The sequence below is a fragment of the Perissodus microlepis genome, chromosome 5 (assembly GCF_051167445.1).
Source record: "Perissodus microlepis isolate ML-2025 ecotype Zambia chromosome 5, ASM5116744v1, whole genome shotgun sequence".
Classification (NCBI taxonomy): Eukaryota; Metazoa; Chordata; class Actinopteri; order Cichliformes; family Cichlidae; genus Perissodus; species Perissodus microlepis.
In genome coordinates, this window is record NC_140465.1 from 35055467 (window position 1) to 35061533 (window position 6067).

General features: G+C 40.6%; 1 protein-coding gene across 3 annotated transcripts in view; it reads right to left on the reverse strand.

Annotated features, from left to right (window-relative positions):
* The window catches only part of matn4 (matrilin 4), a 31825-nt gene that overhangs the window by 19773 nt on the left and 5985 nt on the right, over positions 1–6067 (reverse strand). The gene's annotated exons all lie outside the window — the stretch shown is intronic.

The window sequence follows — 6067 nt, forward strand, 5'->3', positions numbered from 1 at the left end:
CGCTGCAGTTTTCTCCTGAACAAGAAGTGACACCACATCATGTGACTATATTAGAGATAACTGCTTCCTGTGACATCATACAGATCCAAGAGTAGAACAAACTGTCAGAAACTTTGTGTTTCCAGGAGTCATGTGTGATTGAAGCATGTAACACTGTAACAGCGCACACCTGCCCACTTTAGGTTCCACTGAAGCACCAAAGTTTAAAGATTTTTTAAGGTATGAACTGATTTCAGGGTCTGTAAGTGTGTGTGTGTCTGTGTATTCATATCTTTGTGGGTATAGTATAGTATTGTATAGTATAGTATAGTATTGTATAGTATAGTATAGTAATCTTCCAAAAATTGGAAGATTACTATACTTGTGAGGACTAACAGCCCTTTTGGGACCAAAATCCTGCTCCCCATAGAGTTTGAAGGCATTTTCTAGACTCAAAATGTGGTTTTAGTGACAGAGTTACAATTAGGTTATGGTTACGGTTAGGATTAGGCATAAATTTTTCATGGTTAGGGTAAGGGGCTAGGGAACAAGGTTTTAATAGTTTTGCAGTTTTCATTAGTTTTTATTGTTATTTAGTTTTGACTTCAGATTTTCAATTTTATATTAATTTTAATTAGTTTTTACCATTTGTTTGCTAGTTTAGTTTAGTTTATTTTTTTTAATCCTTAGTTTCAGTTTAGTTTTGATTAGTTTCAGTTGTAGTTTTAGTCATATTTGCAATAATTAAGTGTAACAAAATCCCAGTTTCATCATATCAGTCATGCTCTTCTGCTTATCCTTGGGTATGTTGCTATTCCAGCTACCATACCCTGCACCCTGGACAGGTTGCCAGTCTGTCGCAGGGCTAACACGCAAAGACAGACAACTCACATTCCCACCTATGTGGAACCTATGGGTTCTTTAAAAAGAAAAAGAAAAAGGAAATTAGGGCAGATGAACAACCTTTGGTACCAGGTACCAATAAAAAGATATATCTTGGCCCCAATGAGACTATGAACTCTTGCAGCACCAGGTGTTCCTAATTTTGGTTCAAGTGAATTGCTAAACTTTTTGAAGGCAATTGACTCACACAGTTGTGTAGATATCCCAGTCTCCATCCATCCATTATCCTTTTCAGGGTCGCGGGGGGCGCTGGAGCCTATCCCAGCTGTCATAGGGCGAGAGGCGGGGTACACCCTGGACAGGTCGCCAGTCTGTCGCAGGGCTAACACACAGGGACAGACAACCATTCGCACTCACATTCACTCGCACATTCACACCTAGTGGCAATTTGGATTATCCAATTAACCTATCCCCACAAGCTGCATGTATATCCCAGTCTCAATTAACATATTCGCCAACGCTTCCTCTCGCCTGTGATGTTCCTGCGAACTGACCAACCAGTAGCCATCGGGTCGCCGATTGAAGCACTGCATTAATGTTTTTTGTGGAGTTGTCTCGGGATGCATCACGCTGCCTTGCCTGGGGTTAGCTTCTGTTTCTGGGGATGAGGGTTGGGCGTGCTCCCTTACCTTCTCAAGGTAAGCCAGCTTACCAATCAAAGCAATCCCAAATTAGACTCTGGCGCTTTCTCCCGACTTTTGCTGACACGATTTTGCACGTGGACGAAGCAGCAACACAGACGACTCAACTAACGCTGGCATAATGAGACACAGCAAGAAAAAAACCTGGAAACTACACCTCATTTTCACGCTAGACTATTGTATGACACACACACACACATCAGTGAAAACACATTTTTTGCTATAAATTCAGTTAATTTTAGTTAGTTTTGTGAGCACTCATTACAGTTTTAGTTAGTTTTCCTTTTTTCGCAAAGTCTCGTTTTTATTTTTATTTCCGTTAACGAAAATGTTTTTTCACTTCAAGTTTTCATTATTTCGTTAGTTTTCGTTAACGATAATAACCTTGTGTGTGTGTGTGTGTGTGTGTGTGTGTGTGTGTGTGTGTGTGTGTGTGTGTAGTACAGCTTTCTGTACCCACAGGGCAGCAACCAGCCCCCCACCTCCCCTTTTCCTGTCTCCCCCACTAAACAACAATCCACTGGATCCTGCCGCCGCTCAGCGTGTGCGCTGCAGACACACACACGTATCACAGCTCTGCCTCAGCCCGGGTCACAGAGCAGCATATGTTCTATAATTATCCACAAAGAGAATCTTTCAGCTCAGAGCCAATATTTTCTCGTTAAACATTTCATTGACGGGTTGGTGGTGACGGCTGCCGCTCGCTGTGACTGCGAGGCTGCTAACAGTGTGAGTCTTACTTCGAGCTCCTGTTTCCTTCCATTAGCACAGTAAACAAACTTAAATGGTCTGCTCGCCAACCACTCTTGGAAATTTATTCACTACAATATCTTAACTGTCCACTGTGATATCAGTTTTATGAACAGCTCATTATATTGTGCAACTGCAGCACGGCAGTATAATGTATTTGAATGGGCTTCCTAATTTTAAAGAAAATGTGCTTTAAATACAAAATCACATTTAGAAAGGCAGCGAGATGCTTGTGAGGAGCAGTTTGATGCCACATACTGGAGAGTAAATCAACCGTGCAGTTTACTCAGCTACTTGTAACAAGGCAGTCAGAGAGCAGAGATATTGTTGATGTTGGCGTGAAGGTGACTTTACCACGAGAGATGAAACACAAACTGTTTCTTTAAAGTACTTTTCGAGCTCAGGCAGCAAAAATGAACCTCTGGATTTATCCACGTGTCATTTTTAAAGCTGATATTTAAGAGGGTAAAAGGTTAAACTCATAAATGTCATAATACGACCGTCAGCTGTGTTTAAGAACAGTCCATCTCCAGATCATCTGCACTATTTAAGTTTTGGTTTCTCTGGTTTGGAGATTTCAGCGGAGAGGATGTTTGCGTTGTCTTGAATCTGCTGGAACCAAATGGCATTCACCTCATGATGGTTAAAACTCCATCAACACATTTAAAAAACACTTTCAAAAAAGCATGATCCCATTACAACCCTTGTTACATATTTTTCATGTAACTATTTTCTTTCTACGGTCTACATCCATCAGTGAAAAGACTCAAACAGCTAAAATTAAAGCTCAGCTGCATCGATCCTGTTACATACAAACACATTCAATTTCATATTTCCTGTTTAGTTTATGAAAAAGTAACATTATTGTTGCTTTCAGTGAGTTTTGTAAATTGATCAGTAAATCCATAATGAGTCATATCATCATCAGATGAATGCTGTGGAATATAATTTCTAATTTTCTGTGATTGCAGTGATGTAACCTCCACTACACCAGTAAACAGTAAAGTAAAAGTACTTACATAATTTTTACTATTACTGTCTAAAGAATCGGTTTTATGTCAGAGGCTCCATTTCCACATTTTTGCAGATTTCTTAGCTTCCCATCAGCTCGTCTGAATGGACACGTTTGTGCTGTTACCGAACAAAGTCAGAGCACAGACGATCACAGACACACTTAGACAACAGCACATTATCAGGCCTGGGTTTCCTGTTAGTGCTGCTCCCTCTGGGAGAAGAACATGTTGATGCATTTTCCTGCTTTCCCTGCACTCTTCCCTGATGTCAACTCACACTGAAGGCAGTGGACAGAAGGAACTCTCACCTGGCATGGGCAGTGCTTCAGCACCTGCAGAACACATTTACAGGACGTTTAAGCTGCATTAGGCCTGATGGTGATCAGAATTATCACGTTACTGAAGGAAAGAATTGTAACAAATTCATTATTGGCTAAACTGATTATTTTCTGAATTAATCAATTTTTTGATTAAATTACTAATTGTTTAACTGAGAAGCAGTTTCTTTTTGGCTGTTGTTTATCTGCCTTAATTAAAACTCATCTCCAGTTTTTTTTAACCCAAATAAAGTGACTTTAACTTTAAATAAGAGTAAACTGAAATATAAATCTCATCCATGAGCTGTACTCAGATTTTCAGACTTGTGGGAAACGGTTCCTTTTCTCTGCCTCTCAGAATATTTTTGCATCATTTTTGAAGAATTGAATATGTGGTAAAACAAGTTTTATAAAACATAAGAATAATAGATTTGGACAGTGGACCTAGGCTGGCAGAATGAGCAGGATCCCAGCACATTTCAGTCAAAACACTGAATATTTTTCAGCTTGTTTTGGATCCATTCTTCTCCATCTGTGTCTCGCTGCTCAACAGAGGTTGACAAATGTGACTTCAAACTATTCATCTGGCATCTCACATCACCAACCAACACAAAGCCCTTTCACAGGATTTTTTACAAAGCTGGCAGTTTCAGCATTGGTCAGAGCTGGCAGTAAATCACAGGAGCTGTAGCATGTGTTTTTGGTCCGGTGACTGCTGACAGATGGAAAGCACAGGCATCTTGTTGACTCCTGTTGTTTGTTTTTGTCGGGCTTTAATGTTCTTTGCAGACGTTATCGCTGATTGTGAAACACAGAGACACTGCACGAAACGTCAGGCTCACACATGAAGGTATTTACATGTAAACATGAATTTCGGAGGGTACAAACCCAAAACACAGATTTGCTTGTTCATCCTGTTGGAAATGAGTTGGGATTTTTATTAAAAGATCAATAGCACTAAAATCTGTGTGAGAATATGAAGTCAGTACATGGTAAGCTTTGCATGAAAGACTGCACTCGCTCTCTAAAGGTTGACGATTTAAATATTTTATCTTGATGTAGAAAGTCAGGAGACGTATGTGAGGCTTGGGGAGGACTCGTATGAGGACATGAGGTGTATGATAGTAGTGGCAGATGGGTTTAAGGTGGGGGTGGGATTATGTCACGGAGCTGCTCTGAGCTCCTTTTTATTTGCAGTGGTGATGGACGGCCTGACAGATGAGGTCAGGCAGGACCCTCTGTGGATGATGATGTTTGCAGATGACACTGTGATTTGTAGTGAGAGTAGGGAGCAGGTGGAGGAGAGCCTGGAGAGGTGGAGGTATGTGCTGGAGAGAGGAGACTCATAAAGCTAAAGGCTTGAAAAATGAAAAGTTTTGTGGATTTCTTCTGTTCTCAGTTTCCTTAGAAATCAGCTGCTACAAATGCTCACTCATTAGCAGAGGGTGTTTTCCTCGTGTTATGAAGGTAATACAGTATCTTGTACTGCCAGCAGGACTGATTTACAGATTGTAAATAACAGCCCTTCTCAATGACTAACTTGCATGTTCCTCATATAAACTGAAGCAATGTTACCTTGAAAATTGCTCATTATTGTGTCTTTGTTTCTAAAAAGAGCTTCCTGAGGGGGTTTACCTTTTTTATGGGACTGTTTTTAATGTTTGGTGTTTTTTTCTGACTGAAAACCTTCTTCCCCACATGTTAAAGTATAATAAAGAGTGAAGAATGAAGCTATTTGCATTTTTGGCTAACTGAATGAATTAATGAAAACCTGATGTTAGATAAATGTAGAAAAACAATCAGCCTGCATGTACCTGCAGTGTTTGCTGAAGAGGAAGGTGTGTATGAGAAATCTGCAGTTTGGTAACAGGTGATTATCTCCTTATACACACACACACACACACACACACACACACACACACACACACACACACACACACACACACACACACAGCATGGCCTGATAACAGGTCCGGGATGAAGTGCAAACATGAACACGCGCAGATACACCAGAGCCCCTCTTACTGTAGCGTGACTGTAAGGTGTAGTGGAAGCTCTGCTCTGTGCTGACTGATCACTGGACTGATTGCTGGACATTTTAACTACGCTGCAGTCGTGATGGGCAGAAACTGAATGTATAGAACAGATTTTTTTCTGACTTTAGGCCAGAATACAAACAATAACAGGAGCATCTAAACCAGAAAGCTGCAGGACAACAGTCTGACTTCAGGTCAGCTAACAGTAAGACCATAATGTGATGTTATTACTTGCTGTTTTTTAGCCGATGCTGAAGTTCTCATGGTTTGTTTTTCACCCTGTAAGTTCTTCAAAGCCACGTATGTTGTCGCCCGTCAGCATTTCTGAGGCTTTTACACAGGTAGTGAACCCAGCAGCAGAAAAACATCTGATTTCAGTGGACCATCAAACTGCAACACAAAGCCAACCTAATGTTTAGTCGACAGCT